This window comes from Pezoporus flaviventris, unplaced genomic scaffold (assembly GCF_033815535.1).
Source record: "Pezoporus flaviventris isolate CSIRO_AGI_PZ_B2104156 unplaced genomic scaffold, CSIRO_AGI_Pfla_v1 ptg000015l, whole genome shotgun sequence".
NCBI lineage: Eukaryota > Metazoa > Chordata > Aves > Psittaciformes > Psittacidae > Pezoporus > Pezoporus flaviventris.
In genome coordinates, this window is record NW_026892563.1 from 24893161 (window position 1) to 24912007 (window position 18847).

The 18847-nt window shown below is 39.0% G+C and overlaps 1 long non-coding RNA gene across 1 annotated transcript in view; it reads left to right on the forward strand.

Annotated features, from left to right (window-relative positions):
- Positions 1-18412, forward strand: part of LOC133269164 (uncharacterized) — a 42430-nt gene extending 24018 nt beyond the window's left edge. The window contains exons 2-4 of the long non-coding RNA XR_009743344.1: positions 5844-5953; positions 11117-11281; positions 18302-18412. This is a non-coding gene — a long non-coding RNA (uncharacterized LOC133269164). The remainder of the gene's footprint in view (positions 1-5843; positions 5954-11116; positions 11282-18301) is intronic.
- Positions 18413-18847: the final 435 nt, after the last annotated feature.

Consider the following 18847-nt stretch of genomic DNA (forward strand, 5'->3'; position numbering starts at 1 on the left):
TGTTCTTTTTCTTTTCAATTTTAATTGTTACCGTTATATAATTTTTATTTATTCAGATAACAATGTATTTTTATTATCTATTCAAATAATTTGTCATAATTAAATTTGCCACTGTAAAATAGCTTCAATGAAAACTTTTAACCTAATCTAACATCCCTTTAAATTCTCCATTGCAGTTCTACTGTCTGGATTAGTAACAGACATAAGTATTACAACATTTTTGCTCTCTGGTGGCTCTAACCCCAGATGTACTCATTTAACACAGGTCTTCTCACTGAATAGCAGTGGACTTCTGAGTTTGGCCTTTGAACAGTTTGGATGCTTCTGCACACCCAAGTAAAGGAGAGCCAGCGGACAGTACCTGGCACAAAGGGCTGTGTCGCACCAACTAGCTCACTTCTAAGCTCATTAGGGCTATTGGCATGCCAGAGCAGACTTGCTGCTCCAACATTACACAGTACTTGGTCTTCTGTCTCCTGCCCTGTGGGGCACCTCTCATACCTATTTCTATTTGGGGCTGAGGACACTAGTTCAAAACATATTAAATGGTGCTGCAGACTACCAGGGTACTGTATTTAGCTTGGAGCTAGGAGGGTGCTTTGCATGCCACATGGTTATCTTGCAAGAGAAGTGTGTAAAGGTGCAGAATGGAAGAAGTCAGACCCAGTGCAGTGTGGTCTGTTAGCTGAGATCTCTGGTGTGAACTATCTCCCATAGAAAATCCAAACTGTTCCTGGGCAGAGCTCGTTGGAGAGGTCCCAAACCAACAGTTTAGCAGTATCACCAGTCTGGAGGCTTGTGCTTAGCTGCTCTCTGGCCCTCCTTCACACCACAATATAAATCCTGTTAGCCGGGCAAGACACAGGTGTTGGGAAGTGTGATAATTTAATTAGTGGGAATGAGTGTGAATTTCTTCCTTTTCTCTTAAAGAATAGAGACGAGGGCAGCTGTATAACTACATGCACATCACACTGTGCCTTTATTCCCCAAATTTACTTCACCTGTATTAGAAAGCTCTGTCAACAGAAAGGCAGCCAGCACAGTCTTAGTGGCAATATTTGTTTGGCACACAATGTTCACTGTTGCATATTTGTGTTGATGTTTTTGTTCTCACTCAGCTGTGGGAAGATGTCTCCATGTTTGCTGCATTTCTTCTGTCCCATACTAAGATATTTTCATATTCAGTGCTGTAAACAGCTCATTCTTCACCCTTTTCTCAAAGTACAGTGGCATTTCTGAGCCACGTTTGCAGTAGCTCGATCTTTTTCACCCCTGCAGCTATTCCTTTTCACACTATTTCCAGACTCTTTTGCAAGCATAGATATAGCACTATTCAGCAATTGCTCATCTGTCCAATTTAAATAATGTTGCATACCAAATGTACCTGATTAAAAAATCAAGTTAAACTCCACTGGTAGAATGCTTTTTCTAATTCTTTGTCCACTTAAAATATGCGTGACTCATAGCTCTATGCTACAGCTGTGACCTTGCCTTCTGCAGGCACATCTTAACAACTGCAATTTGCAGGAGTTGTAGGTGCCTGTGAACTCACCTGAAACTATTTTGTTTTAGGATGAATAAGGCATTATTCATAAGAAGTTTTCACTACAGCTGCTGAAGTAGCAGCTTTGGAAAAGCAGCTGAAGACATGGGATGGATTTCTCCTTAAACACTGCATGGTAGCTTGAAGACTGGAAAAAGGACACAACGTGCTATGATCCAAATTTTGAATTACAAGTACCCCAGACATAAAGACAGCTAAGTAACATGGATGTAATGAAGAGAAAGCACAGCAAGTAGAATTAAGGAAACTTGATCATAGCTCATAATAACTGACATGAGGAAATAATTTCTGATAGCAGAAACTTTTATCTAGTAGGAAAAAATCATCAAGACATGCAGTCACTGGAAACTGAAGCTATGTAAACAAGGGCTGTAAATAAGAGGCATTTTATTTATTTTATTGTATTGTAACAGATCATTAATCACTAGCAGAGTTTACACAGAGACATTGTGGATTGTTTGGTGAGTGTGTCTTAACAGTGACTTATACTGTGGTCCTTTCCTCTCGACACAATTTTTCACATCTAGGCTCCTGCCTTCAGTGCACTCTGATATGTAAACAATAACTCAACATTTATCCAGTAACTCTGCTGCACATTTATGAATTTTAATCAGCCATTGACACACTTACATGAAGTGAAACAAATGAGCAGCTTTGACAAATAAGATTTTTGCTTAGAAAGGATTTTAGATTCATATTAATATTCAGTTCCTCTCTAGGACTCCTGAGATCAACTGTGTTTTGGCACTTGTATGGCTGTCTTGAGTCTAGATGATTATTTTCTATTGCCCAAACGGGGAGCCCATTGTGCTAAGCATATAATAAAGAGACAGCTGCTGTTTCTGAAAGCTCACAATCTAAGGCAGAGAGAACAAATGGCTGGTAGATGAGGAAGTAAGTCTGAACTTCATTCAGCAAGGTAAGAAGCACTGTTGATATATTAGTTAACTAGCTGTTGAAGCCACATAATTGGACTCTGTTCCAAAGATGCAGAAGATTTCTGCATATAACATGGTCCTCACTTTTGGGGTCAGATTTTTTTACAATCTGTACCTGGTTTGTCAGCTAATGCAGTTTTCCCTCTTTTCCCTCTGCCACCCTGAATCACTCCCTGACCAAGCACCCCTCAGGTAAAAGTCTTTGTGCCTTTGATTATTTTATGGCATTTGCTGCATCCCAGTTTTCATCAGAGGTCTTTCCCAGCAGACTAGCAGTCCCATGAATGGAATCAGCAGGGAGGCTCTTCATTATCGCAATTCTGGCAGTGAAGTCTCTGTACTTTTATCACTGTACCGGTATCAATTATTTGGAGCCACATTAAATAAATGAAGTCACTAACATGAATATGTCATGCCCAATTCATACAGAGGCTCATGAACTCTCCATAAAAAAGCACCTCTCTTTTATGCCTACTGCTTCCCTTATGAATTCTTTGTAAGCTCTGACCTTAGACATTTCTCAATCATTGCAAGAATGCTTAGCTCAAGATTGAGTACACATCCATTTTAAATGGGTTGAGGGGAGCAAAAATCATGAGAAAAGCAGATGGCATCAGAAAAAAAAGACTTTTCAAAGAGGGTTCAATGACCTCCATATAGATAAGACATGTTAAAGTCACTTTTTAACTCAGCACTTGCATATATATATTTAGTATTATATAATGTGCTTGTAAGGGCAAAGCCTCTTCAGCATTTGACCTACAATATTTATTGTAGAGTTCTGACTCACCTTACTTGGGTGTAGCCCAGAGTCACCATAGTATCAGTAATGACAATGAGATGGGACTGAATTGGCCAGTGCCCTTTGGTTGTTCAATGGGTCACAGCAGCATACTGATTGCAGTTTTCTGCAACTTAAAGACAATCTTATTTATTTATTGATTCTGCTGAATCAGAATTAGGCTTGGCAAAGATTATTCTTGAGAAAGAAAAAAGAAAGAAAAAAAATCAACAACAGTCTTGGATTTAGAGAGTATTTTTCTAAAACATTTCTAACCAAAACTACCATATTTTGGTCTTAAGTAATAAAAAAATGCGAATCTCTGATACTATTAACTTCAGAAACCCTAAAGTTAATTCATTTTGCTTGTAATTCTGACCTGTTTGAAAGGAGTAGGAAAAACATAGAACTGTAATGGAAAGGAGATTTCTTGGACATAGCTTTGCACATACTCAGAATAAAAAATCCCTAGAACCTTTGAGTTTACTGAGAGTAGAATTACACATAGATAGAATGAGCAATGGGAAATGCTTTGTGGGAGCGTCTGCAAACTCCAATTCAGCCACAGTTGAGCAGGTTTCAGCCTCTCTTCCACTAACATTAATCAGAGCGGCTTTTATTTAAAGGCATGTTGGAGAAAGAGTATTCTAAACTCAAATACAAACAGATTTCACTCAAACCTGCCTGAAAACTGTTCTCTGCTTGTAATTCAGACAGTCAACCTGGCAGCCAAAAGAATGGCATGTTTCTTAGGTGGACAATTACACACCCAAAATAAGGAAGAGTATACAGGTATAAGACATAATTAAACTAAATAGAGCTTGTAAATAATCCCTGTCAGAATACAATCTAATGGAATGATTATTCAGCCTGTGTCCCATGTTCCGATTTGCATGGATGCTTAGTTCTTCTGCACTCTACTTCTGCTGAAATTTACAGGGAAAAATCCTGTCTTGTTACAGACAAAGACAAAAGCACTGACCTCAAGATTTTGGAGGGAGTGCAATGAGTTAGATCTGTGACTTCACTAGGACTACTGGGGATATGCAAATCTGAGCAGTGCCAGTTAAAAAGAAAAATGTTTGCATCTTTGCAAAGCTAAAGCCAACCTCAAGAAAAGCAGTAAAACCCCACAGCTGTTCAAAATTTATCAGGAAAAAAAGGGGTGTGGGGTGGAATTCAGATTAGAAGTATGTAGCCAATGATGAATAAAAAGAAGAAACTTAGTTCTTTCTTGGAACTCTTGAGTTCGGTTGCTTTCTTGTTTTATTTAAAAAAAAATAATCTTAAATACAAAATGACCTGAGAAACCAATTATTCAGGTGTTTTGAAAAAAACCTTGACTGCTCCATCAGCAACAGGAGTAATTTTAAAGTTAGCGCATCCCCTGAGAATTTCTAACCAGATCATACCAGATATCAGGGTTCTTTGATCCAGAAGCAGAGCCAAAGCACAGAGAGGGTCTTTATTTCAGTCTTATGTCATATGCTAATCAACTGCAAAAGCTTAAAACAAAAGGCAACAATCCTGTATTTCCAGTTTACCATTTTGTTATCTCTGGATCGTGTTCTTTCTGTTTAATGTAATGTAATGTAAAGTAATGTAAATATATAATACTTGGACAATGGGCATTTCATCATGAGTTAAGCCATTTTTGATAGCATTAATCCTGCAAAGTTGCCCAACCACAATGGACATATCACTGCAAAGATTTTTTGAGGTTTTTTTGGTTTTGACAGTCTCTTTGCATGTGTTGTCCAGTATGATAGGTATGGGAGATATAGCAGTCCTTCATCTAATATGCATTCCTGGTATGATCATGTTATTTCATGATGGTAAGACTGTCAGGTTTACACTCACAATGACAAGAGAAAATAGTATTGTGCTGCTGCTCAGGGGAAAAAGCAAAAGACAGATGAGTCAAGTACACAGCTCACTCATCAGAAATTGTGGGCGTCTCTCATTTTGGATATGTTTCCACATATTCCTAAACTATTCATTATCGTTTTACTGTATCATTGCCCCTCAAATGCTTGTCATCACTTCAGGGGCAACCCTGAAATCAACCTTTCTGAAACCCATGAATTAAAACAATCAGATAAATGCAATGCGATGTATTAAATATGGAATGACACATCTGACTGTTGGTAAAGGCAAAAAGTTTTCAAAAGATCTTACTGCAATGCAGACTGCCACCTCCATTTGTTTCTGATTGCTGTCACACTGTCCAGATGCAAGGATTGAGAATGAAACTTGAATTTGGTGCTAGAAGCCCACTGTAACATCAATCACTTGAAATAATAATGTCTTGCTTATGATTCTTTGGAAAATGCAGCACTTAACTTCCAAACTGTTGCTTTCAGAAAAGGCTAATTCAGGGTTGGGTACGTTAATGTCAATGTCCTATAAAAGTGCCAGTTAAAAAAAAAATTGTCAGCAAAGACATTTTTTAAGCCTGTGTCAGCACAAAAGGGTGCCTCAGTTGTTTCATCTCACAACAGCTGCATGCTTTCATTGACATTTGTTGCCCTTTCTTTGTGCACTCATCCTAACCTCATAGGTTATTTCCTGGCCTCCCTTCTGTGACCTATGACCGATGATGACCTTTAGCTGGAGAATGTGACATTTTGTTCTCCTCTGGCTGACATGTGATGCCCTCATTATTCAAAGGTATGTGAAAATAATGACCTGTACTGACCTCTCAGTTTCCTTTCATTTATTGGTCTACACTTGGTGCTTGTTCAGCAGATTGCTATGACTAGGTGGTGGGGTGTACAATTTCTTTTGAAGAAGGAAGCTCATGAATTGCATCAACATTTTAGCTCTTTGTGTCTGTTGCTCCATTTGAGGAGCAGGAGATGAGGTGGTTCAGCTGGGGGAAGATGGTTCAGGGTTAGCGGTTCGGTTCAGTTCAGTTTAGGCGTTGGGAGTGTCTTCACAAGGCTGGCTGGTGCAGCCAAAGGCTTGTGACTGTATGGAGCATTAGTTGAGTCCCAGGCTGGATATCTACCTTAGGGCATCTTAAATGGTACAGGATGCCTGTGCATGAGCTACTGATTCAAGTCCTCAGTTCTCAGTCATATGAAAGAATGGATGACTAAACAACCTTAGAATTCAAAACACGAGAGACTATAGTTTACCCGTCATCAAGATTTCTACATCTTCCCTGTTGTGACCACAATGGAAACAGTCACAGTTACAAGAAATACAGTATTAGTCTAACATGCTAACAGTGCTTTCTCAGGTAAGTTCATTTTTGCATTTCAAATGGTGGAAGTTTCAGTGTTCTTCAGAAATGCAAGCCTGAACACATGAAATTTTTTTCAAGTAGATTTTCTGTCCTGTGAGGTGAAACGTGCCCTCATTGACTATAGTAAATATTTCAAATGCTGAAAGTCTAAAGAAGGAACTAACCACTTTTGTGTGGGAGATTGTGATACCAATTAAGAGTTTATTGAAGACCTAGCCAACATGAATATTTTAAACCCCCTTTCCTTGAAGAAAAGATGGTTACTTCAGGTCAGGGATGAGGGTATGTATGGAGTAGCATAAGGAACAGATGGCTGCTAAAGACAATTTCTGACTATAAATAGTTCCTATTAAGAAAATAGAAATAATCAATTAGGGACTTAGCTCTGCTTCCTGATGCACAGGAGTGGAACAACAGAAGAAAATGTTAACACATATGTCAGTGTATGCTTCTGGCTGAGAAAGAGATAACAGGCTCTTTCCCACTGAAGGGTGGGAAGCTGCACCTCTTTCCCACTGAAAGGTGGGTCTGAAGGTTAAGATGGAAGATTATCAGCAGCTCTTTGGAAAAGGTTCTAGGTATTCAGTATGCAGCCCAGGAAATGTATTGAAAATCAGGAGCAAGATTTTGACTTTGCCTCATCACTCTGTGCAAACTAATAGAGAAACTAGGGGAAAAGTCATAGTAGCAGCCAACTTTACTGATAAAATAGATTATTCCCCCCCCTCCCCACCTGCAGGTGCTAAAGAACTTCAGGTCAAAACATGTCCACTAAAGGTGCAAAAAGTACTAATAACTGATACCCAGACCTCAACTTGCAAACTTGTAGGTTTGACCTGGACCTTCAGGTCAAACATGCATCCTGAAATGTAATCCAGTTAAATAACCCATTAAACATTCAGGCTGACACTTAAAGTACTGCAGTGTAGTGGAAACAAGACTCTAGGTTCAAATTTGAGATAGTGTGGTTTTGGGTTGAAATGGAAGAGTTAGTATTATCCAATGAAGAAAAGTATTTTATCTATCTTGGTAGAAAATGCTGTCTATAAATACTTCTACATAAGCAGCCTAACTATGGTAATGGCTTGCCAGTCATAGGTATATGTCTTCATCTGAAGACAGCGTAACTGAAAAATTTTGAGAGTATTGTTCTCTATCTACCAATATCATTTTTGTCCTGCTTGGACTCAGCTTTGCTGCATCAGTCCCAGCAGCAGATCTGGGCAGAAGGCTGAGACCCAAGAGTGAAAGAAAGAAATGGCATCTATGATATGTCACATCTATTCTATTGCTCATTTCACAAATGCCCCTGGTATTTCATTTCTGAGGGCTAGCTACTGATGGATTAATTGAAGGAAAAATAAGAGCATATAAATGGATCCTTGCTGGTGCCAGGCAGTCCTCCTATCACTGACCTGACAGTGCCCCAAACCCTGTCGCTGAGCAGGGCTTTTACAAGAATCTTGTTGTTCCCTTTTGGCTGACAGTAATCTTCATATAATTTGTCCATGGAATGCTTTTAAAAGGATTCAGATGAAGAATACACATGCTTTTACATGTGACCTAAGCCCAGATCAGATGTCAGATTGCTTATGACCAATCAAATAAATATAAACCCACCATGGCAACATAATTCTGGAAGGTCTTGCAGAAACCTTGTAGAAATATTTTTATCAAGTGCCCAAAAGATTGTGATGCATGAAATCATAAGCTGCTTTTGACAGCTTTGGCCAAGAAAGGCAACTTTTTTGTATGGCAAAAACATGAGTTTAAGAGGAGGATAGCACTAAGGTAAATTTTTAAACCAAGAGCATGTTTAGACTTTATTATCTTTGTTTCTTCCTCAGAAGCACAGTCTCAGAAATACTCTGTTTTTCTTCCCCTCCATCTCATTTGCCTCTCATTGTTCAGGAGCTCATAGGGTTTCACTCCTCCCAAGATCCATAAATCAGATGATTAACTTTCAGTTCAAGACTGTTTTATATGAGCAGAAGAAATCTAATTGGAATACAATCACCCTCCCACTGCTTTTCACAGCTTTCTTTGCATCTCAATGTGATCTGAATTTCAGATGTCTCTTTCTGTGAGATATTTATTTTTCCCCATCATGCACTGAACCCAATTGTGCTGCTATCTTTTTCTGCCCTTTTAAGCTCTGGCTGTAAATTAACCATTATTCAACTGAAATAAGTTCCTTTAGAGTTCATAAAAAGTATTGCAGCATGATAGCTTCCAGAATAGTTGTACAGGAACAAACTGGCTAATCCTCTGTATATGAGGGGTTAATATCAGTTTCATCTTCCCCTCTCTCAACACGGGTGCTTAGGGGAGAAGCTGTTTTGTAAGGCGGGGTACTGGATTGACTGAAGGAACAGGAAGGTTGGAAATGCAGAACACCATTTGCAGGTGCTGGATGAACTCCAGATACAGGAATCTTCACATTATACTTACGGTTACTTGCTTTGATTTATGCTGATAGAGATTTAGTACAGCTGAAAAATCCTGCTGATTACAGACTGACTGTGGCCCTCTGATCTGCTGGCTTATATTATCTTCAAAAAAAGAAAGTCAAACCCTTTTCTTATTAACTGAGCATTTAAGGAAAATGGCAGCCTGAATGCTGAATACTAAGATGCTTCCTTTAACCATGCAACCCACAAGCAGCACAAACTTTTCTTTAATTTCTCACCTCCTGCACTCTAAGCCTTCTCCAGACCAAACAGGGCATGCCTGTGAGAGAAGTTAATACCCACTACACATTAAATACTTGCATCTCTTCTCAGACACTGTTGTTGCAGTGGTTTGTGTATGTATGTGCTACAGATACTAACCTACGTGAGAAAAAAAAACACTTTAAATCTAACCACTTTTACATATCCAGATATTAAATGAAAACAACTTAATCATTACCACATGACCATGAACAGATGCTGAACACAACAGGCATGATTCCTATGACCATATGAGATCTGCAATGTGGTGCACCTTTCTGTCCGCATCCCAAGTCATTTACACTGAGGACTTGTCAGAAAGTATGACAGCTTCCAACTTCTCTCCTCTTCCATGATACCAGGGTGCCATTCAGACTGACACAGAAAGGTACATGCCTGGTTTTCATTCTGATGTGAAGCCCAGACACGGCAAGATTCCAGCTCCATGTCCTACAATTTAGGCATAGCTTTTCAATCCACTAAACAACTGACTGTCATTTAACTAACTACATGCCAAGCCCTACTTTGCTTCTCATATTTTCAGCAGTCCTACCTGCCTCAACAGAGCTACTTGTACAGACTTCTTAGGGAATCTGACCTGACTAGTGTTAGAACAAAACCTTGCAACCAGTTACTTCTGAGTTTGAAGTGTAACATAGACATCGAATTGTAGTTCTAATCTAATGTAAAATTAATTATTAAAATGATTATTCCATTAAACACATATGTCTCAATTCACAGCTGGTTGTGAATCAGGAAGGCCAGTTAATCAAAAAGTAATAGACAACTCAATTTCTGGGCCTTCACCTGCATCCTTTTACATTGGTGGAACTTTTCTCACTTATGTTTTCAGCAGTCTGAGGGAAAGGAGGATTTGACTTAATGTAGCAATTCTCTTGACATGATATGACACTTTTTTGTGTTTTCATACAGAACAGCTTTTGTGTCTCTGAATTTTTGAGTAGTTATTTTCCAGTGTAGTGAAGTATCAACAGTGGGGACTAAGATGGTATTTATCTCATCTTACTTTAGGTATCTCTAGTTTAAATGTTCAAACCTGAATGAATCACTAAAGGCTCCCATTAGACTTATTTAATGGGAAATTAATCTGGACAAATGAAGACTCATGTTTTTCCCACTACTAAACGAAACCAAGGTTGCTTAACTCATAAGTAGAGATATACATTTAATAAGACTAACCCCATCCATTGGTCTCTTTTCAAATCTTTCTTCCCTGCTGACTGTAGTAGTCTTATGTGACAATGTCTGCACTGGTGCTCCACTAGCCACACTGGAAGAGACTTTTTGTTCAATATTCTCTTGGCTCTTGGTAATCCATTAAATGGGGTTGTCATGGGGATACAGTCTCAGGGCAGCCTCACTTTCTCTCATCCACTCATACATAGTGTGGACGAGTGGAACTTATGCAAATAAGTTCCAAGCAGAGTTGCTTGTCATTAGCAGAGGCAACTCTAGAGGTAAAGACAAACAGAATTTATCAGTGAGAACTCTATCATTAAGAAATTTTGTTTGTATCCCTGCAGTGATTCATAGTGCACTTGACTGTTTTCTGGCTACCTCTTCATGTCTTTTTTTGTTCACAAAATTAAAAAAAACTATCATTTTGGGTACCTTTTCTCCAGTTACTGGTTTTATTGATATCATGTGAGAAAGCTGGTTTCAGATCCTGTCAAACTGGTAGCACAAGAGAAGGATTTCATGGATGTCATATTCTTCCAAACACCGATAAAGCACACAAAGCAGGGGAGACAAAAGCATTGCTGGGAGGGAAAGAACGAGTCAAGAAACTGCAGCCTGATTGCAATGAAGTAAAACCGGATGACTGTCAGCACTTATGCTTTGTTTTTACAGGGGAAATATATACACATACATATAACCTGAATTTGCTGAGCGTGTCCTACTTCAACCTGAGGATAAGTTTATACGACACAGTACGTAGACATACCTGTATTACTGGAGACATCTCATGCGTCTTAGCTGAGTGTTATCCCAGAAATATCAGGAGAGCATGCTGATGTACTTGTAATTCCCTGATAAATGAGCTAGCCTGGATAACTCTGTATTAAACTGCTGCATACCACTACACACTCTGCAACTGTCTCTCAGTTCCTGCTGTCTTTGTCTGAGGTCTCCTTTATAATTCATTAGTTCAAGCACTGACCATCCAGACCACATCAACTTAAGCAAAGCCGCCATTAAAGGTCTCACAGGTCCAGGCCTGCCCTATTTGCTGCCAGAAATGGCCAAACTTTTAAACTGTGAGCAGCACAGAGTCTTTGGTTTCTTTCAACTGCTGAAGGAGAGAAAATGACCTATCATCCATGAAAAATTCAAGCACAGCTTTAAAAACATTAGCCACACAGAAATACTTGTGTTATATAAAGTGTTCATCATGAAACAGTGGGAGATCTGTCTGAAATTAGCAAGAATTACAAAACCTCCCACTCTGAAGGTGAAAGGAGAAGCAAGGTTATAATTATATAAATGACTATGGGTGAAACTGTTGCTCTGTATAGAGTGTGGGATCCAACTAGTCTCGAGTACTTCTTGGAGACAGGTTTCCTGAAGCCAAGGATTTGGAGGTTTTTGGGGTTTGTTGGTTGGGGGTTTTTTTTTGTGTTTTTTTTTTGTGTGTGTGTGTGTGTTTCTTAAAGTTCCAGTCCCTTCTCTGGGAAGATTTCCACCCCACATGTATTCTCAGAGCAAGGGATTCAGATATTCTCTAGCCTTAACCTGATTCACCCTCTCTGTACATCCTCACTCTCTTTATCCCTCACTTCATTGGTGTGATTCTTAGTATGAACCCATAATACCTGCAGAAGAACAGAACTAAAGGGTTTCTATATTTTTAGGCTCCACAACCCTATTTACCCAGAGTAAACTAGGATTATAGTTCATTCTTCTGGGACATGTGGCAACAGAAACAAACAAAAATATGACCTTTGAAGGGTTCTAAACTCCAATTGTATCTTACATCAGCTTGCCTTAATTGACTCAAGAACCATACAAACACATAAAATATGGCACTTGCACACATTATTGATTAAATTTCCTAACATCTCTGAAGTAATACCTGAATCTGAATTGACAGCAAATTAAGGTCTCTCTCTTACCCATGGCTTCCCCTAGAAGTCAATCAGTGTCTGTTCCCTGGGCTTTCTCTTCTAGCCTCCCTGCATTTACAACTTCCTTCCATTTTCTCAGCAGTCTCCCAAAAGAGCATCTCTGTTACAAATGCATTTCCCACTTCTGTCTCCTCTTGCCATCTGCACACATCTCTTTCCCTAATCAGTTTGCATTCAAATCAGCTGACCAAACTAATTTTGTGGACAAAGTGTTCCTAGAGCCACGTGAGGACATGGGGCCTAGGCTGAGGCAAGACAACTCTTCCTCTTTCTGCATGGCTGGCTGCAGCTTAAATTGAACAGAAAATCACACTGAGGCTGTATAAGACTCTTCTTCCCGATATATGTCTGAGCATCTTTGCTATAGACTTTTCCACAGTGGCAATTGCAGTTGCTATTGGGGGTGGGGAGAAGAAAAATCATGCTTTTTTTCTGCTTTTCCATCTTCATTTTTGTACATTTGAAAGTTCAACAGCATGATGTTAGCAAACATCAAATTGGCACAGCTGTGACTGCTGCTCTTCTGAAAGAACTGTTGGATGCCTCAACAAACATTTCAAAGGATATAGCAGAAGTCAACATTTGCTAACAATCATCATGTGTAATATATGGTATCCTTACTTTAAGGAAAAACAAGTACAAGTCCCTAATACTGATGTGATAAGTGTTGACAAGTGCTGACATTTAAACAACAGCCAAAACAAGACCTGACCCTGAGGTGTCCCCACAAGTATTGTTATTTACCTACTCAAACCCACTAAAATCAAATGAGATTGCTCTCTCATGACTGCAGATTTCAAGATCTAATCCTTAGTGGGAAAGAATCTCTCTTGAAGTAAGCTCCTGCTCCACTCACGCTAATGGACATATTCAATTGTAGCATGACAGAGCTTATAGTATAAACATTAAGCCTGTAATGTTAAGGCACTAAACTATTATTAAGCCAAATATCTAAGGTGTTTCAATTTAAAACTTCAAAGAATACCTACTTGGGCAGTAGGCATTCTTGCCGTTAATTAAAATACAGTTGATTGAACCAAGCACAGACCACGAAACCATACAACTGAGAAGCCAGCAGTTGTGACCCAGCATTCCAGTGAAGTGGAGTTAGAGGAAACGAAAAAACCTATAGAGCCACATATTTCAATCTGACATATTTTTAAAGGTAAATCTGTGTCATACTCTGCCCCACTTGCCATTCAAAAACTTGTCATTAGAGGTGACTTGTCAGCAACTTAGCGATGTTTGGTGGCATTAATTTCTTTGGGTTTTAAGGGATTTAAGTAATGGAAAAGTCCATCATAGAAGTACACAAGACTACAAGTAGAGGACCTTAACAGTTTAAAGGAGCTATTAAGCTTTCGATGTAACTATACATTACCTGATCTTTCCTATAATGTGGATTACATAAATTTTAATTAAGTGATTTTTAAGAACATTGATTATTGATTTGATAAACTATAACGGCAAGCCATCAGGAGCTATTGTGTAAATAACCATTTAAAAAATTTGTTACACCATAAAAATTCTTATGAAAAGTACTTATGGTACTTTACATGCTGAGTAACCACTTTTCAACATTAAGTACCTCAGCCAAAGATACATTTTTAAATTAAGAAGCTTTTAATTTATATATGATTTAAAAAGAAATCTGTTAAATCACGCAGCATATACTTTTTTGAACTTGTGTAATTTTAAAATGGTCAAGCCAATAGTTTTTTAATCCCTGAGAATGAAGATAATAGTAAAATAGCTGATCAAGTGCCTGTACCAGGCTTATCAATGGCTCTTTGTGACCATACAGCTGTTGTGACAATCCATACTGAGAAACCTACATAAGTCCAAAGAAGAGCCTTTCAGCTCAAATCTCATTAACAACTTCCTTTGAGAATTTGTTTGTGTCAGTTGATTTCCAGCAAAGATGGAGATACCAGCTATCTATATTCAAATCTAGAAAGGTCTTGTTGAACAGGTTTTGTACCACATAGTAATGGAAGGAGAGGAGTTCTCTCCTAACACAAGTGATCTGTCATGTCCTACTAAGAGGGAAAAAAAAAAAAAAGCCAAAAAAAAGGCAAACAAAGCAACAACCAAGAAGGTGGTGCCTGGGATAAAAAACACCAACACAGAAGAGTCTGCATGTACTGGAGCTGTTAAAGGCAAGAGGCAAGCTGAATGGGAAGCAAGTGAGAGTACACATAAATGACGCTAAAATAAATAGTCTACATTCAAGCAAGCAGACATGCAATGAGGAAGAATGATGCCTACAACTGGAATGCCATGGATTAGGAGTGGAGACCACAGAGGAGAAAATAGAGGTTAAAGGGTGATGCAGATATCACCCCCACAAATTTCTCCTGCTGGTGCATTCACTGAAACAGCAATACACTGCAAGAAGGACAGCAGTTCCCTGTCACATAACCATTTTCTTATAGTGACTCATCCAAACAGCCTAACTGAAATGCCAGAAGTTTTTAAAATACCAGCAATGTAAAATCCAACATCAGAGAATGAGATAGGGAAATGATTTTAGGAAAGATACTGACAAGGAACAAAATCCAAACAAACTCACTGAGAAATGAATGCAGGGGATGTTTTGTCTAGGTTCTCTGGATGCTGTTGCTCTAACTGGGGCCTCACAGCTTCACAGACTCATGTGGCTTCCTCAGCGCCACTGCTTGTGAGGGTGAGTCCAGATGGTAACCTAGGGCTACCTCATGTTGCAGTGGGGACCTCTGTCCTTCAGCGGTAGGACATTCCTACACTTGCATATTTGCGCAGTTATAAAGTACTTACTCCTCCTGGCAATGGCATGCCGTTATGTTTTCTTACAATGAGTCTCTGTGCCACCTTTTTGCTCTGGGGGTGACTCCACAGCTCCTCTCTGTGATGCCACCCATTACTGGGCAGGACATTTTCTGCATAAAGCCAGAAGACATATATTTGCAAAGAAGATATACTTCAAGGAAGCCTAATACTGCCTCTCTCACGCATCACTCGCCACACCTTATTTTTTAATCTCTGTCATACTGTGGACACGTGCCAAACAGCATGTGTACCTTTCACAGATGACCTAGAGTCAAGGTATCTAACAGAGAGTCACCAGCAAAAGCAACATGAACTTTGGCCTCACATGGCCTCTTCCAGTTTGCCCACGCTAAGGCCTCATGTTCCCACAGCAGATGTTGGCGCCTTGAATTTGCTGGCTACACCGATACTCCGAGGGAGTACTTAAGTATGCAGTTACATACATATTTGCTTTTGCTCAGCTGCTTTTAAAATCTTTTTTATATTTTTTATGAAGTGATGGAAATCCCACTTGTAATTTTGGTTGGAGTTTAAAGTTCTGGGAATATCTCCCAGTGTGCAACACCATGCTGTTTCAAACTCTCTGAGTGATAAAATATTGAGAACACAACTGATTAAACAGAGGTGAACACGTCAGAAACTGCTCTGTAGATATTTGGGAAAAAAGATAAATGTTCCATCTGTCTTGACTACATCTGTGCTCTTTCTGCATTTAATTGCCCTGAATGTTGTAGGAAACAAGTTCTCTAACAGCTTAGCAAGACCTAGAATTGCTACTGTTAATGTTTTTGCAAAAAATCAGAAAGTATGAAGGAACAGTGTACTGAACCTACTTTTACGTATTGAGCTAGATTCAAAAGTAATACATACGCACTTGGGAAGCAAAACACAGACCCCTGGCCCTTCTGTCCAGCAGGTTTAAATGCCACATACCCATGACAGATGTCTTGAGAACAATCTAACAACCAGTACATATTTGCAGCAAATGAACGCATGATTTCAAGCGAGGAATGCATTTTTTGAATAGTGCTTAGATCACCAAAATAAAAGCTCCTGTTTGTCCAATAAATTATTCCCTATGAATTATTCGGTCATTTGTCATAACAGCATAACTTTTTTTTTTGTGCATTCTAATAGTTGGTCAGGAATATTATTCAATATTGTTTATGAATGTCTGGTGGATAAAGGATCCTGTACAGTAAAAGGCAGGCTTAATGTCAGCAGGAGTTCATGAGCAAACTAGGGAAAGGTCATCTTGGTGTCAAAAGCTGCAAAAAATGCAACATGCTTTCTCTTCATTGATGCAGGCTAGGAGAGAATCCTCAGGGAGGACCCGAGATCAGAAGGAGGAAACAGACACTGTTGTACCAATTATGACTGCTTATTTGAGCGTCTCCCTCTTTGTGATTACCCCAATTTAACCAAACATGTAATTTCTAGGCTGCATCAGTTTATCATAAGTGAATCCACTTGGATGAGTGTTCGTGCCATATTTAAATATAGATAGACTCATCCTTGCCAGGTGCTGAGTTTGCTTAACTCCTACTGAAATTAGCAGGGGCTCAGCATTTTGCAAGAATCACTTAGCAGTGCCCAGGATTGGGTTCTTTCTGTGTCTTATACATCAAACCAAGATCTGTGCTCCTCTAATGTCCATTTGCACAGCAACCCATATTTCTTTTCATTCATTTATTAACAAACAGACATCCACTTGGTGTTTTTCCTAAACAAATGTTAGTGGCTGTCACTACTAGATACTTAGGCAAATTGAATGTATTCCTATTCCCTTCTGCACCATATCAATATTATGCAGTGTACTTTAGCTTTCAGCTTTTCCTTATGTACAGGATATTTATTGTCCATTTTGGAGTTGTCATCCAAGCACTTGGGGTCATTTTCTTATTAAAGAGTACAATATTAAAGCAACGGGGCACGGCAGGTGGTGTGTTTCAGGCTATTTTGTCATGCCTCAGGCTGAGTTGCCATCTTCCACCCAAAATAATGTCATGTTGAATATTAGTACAAGAAAAAAAAAACATATCCAGTATCAGACAATTTAAAAAATAAAGAATGCTTCATTGTAAGTTCCAGCCTTACATGGGGGATTTTTTCATGTGGGTGCTCTTCAGAGAGATACAGTGATTGATTTTTATAAAAGTTGGCATGCATGCCCAAGGGCAGATGGTGCATAAATTCGGGCCCTAGTCTTACATTCTGCTCCGTGTAGGTGGACCCCTGAACTGCTGTGACAGAAAAAGGGATACAACCGTGCAGATGCAAGACTCCTGAGTACTATGATCAGGCTGTAAGACTAGAACCCAAACTTGCATTGCAATAATAATTTTAAAGCCAGCTTTTGGAATACACTCAAGCATATGAGCTAGAATTTATAGGCTGGTATTTAGATGCTGCTCACACTGTCATTTCATGTCTGAAGATACTGAAAATACAGCATGCTCCCAGAATATATGCCACCAAACTAATGAATCAAGTGAGCCAAATGTACACAGTTTCTTTATCATTTTGTTGCACATTTACATACTTAAAGCATAGGCTGTCTTCATAGGGTAACAAATCTATAAGGCTTCAGTTTGTTTAGCATTTTCCAAATTGCAAAATGCCTGACATTCATATCTTTTTCTCTGTGGACCTCCAGGAAGGTATGCAAGGGTGAAAAAAGGGCACAACATGGCCACAGAAAAGGGACAAATAGATGGGCAATGCTCAAAGGCAAAATCCAATGTCCTTAGAGAGAGAAAATCAAGGAATGTCAAAGAATGAATTTAGCAATGAGGAACAGACATCATTCATATGCTACAGATTGGGGCTCTCATCATTTGTAAGTTTTTTCTAACATCTGCAGTAACCAATCTACTATTCCAAACTGCAACAGCAAATATATTTCTTTGCTAATTACCTGGGGATTACCACAGTGCCTCTCTCACAGACTTCATTCCCCATTAAGAATGGGAGATAGCAGAAGCACATGAAATTAGACAGTGATGTACTACATCCATTTTTAAAGCACTGCCTATACCTTGCAATTTCTTCAATTCACTGTGCCATAGGCAGACTCACAAAGCAGCCCCAATATGTATTTCAGTCTCACAGGATCCTTCAGCACTTCCAGAACTGCTGAGAACCTGCACCATGCCCACCAGCTGGAACAGTAGAGGAAAAAATCCTCATCATTTAGCTCAAAACTGAATGTGCCTGACTGCTGATCCTACAGCAGCTGGACAAGGTAAATGTTCAGAGCAAAGGAAACACATGGTGTAGACTCCATATATTTCTAGTTGCTTCTTTCTTTTACCTGCTTATGAATATTTACATGAACAGATTTTGGCTCACACTGGGAGATTCTCTCTTGTACAAATATCTATGGTAACATAGCAACAAGGACCTTGTGCACAAAACTGGTTTTCTAACTGATTTCTCTCGATTTCTAAGATGATCAGCTTTGGTAGAAAACAAAAGAAAAAAAGTGGTTAGTTCATCTTTGAAACCTAAGCTCATTTTTCTTGAACATTTTCAGTAGTGGTTCTGCTCAATAATTATTAAGGCTTCCTTCTTTAGTTACAGATGCCTTGACAGCATTTTACATTTAGCTTTATATTGAAACAATTGCTAAGATGTTCTTCATGTGGTC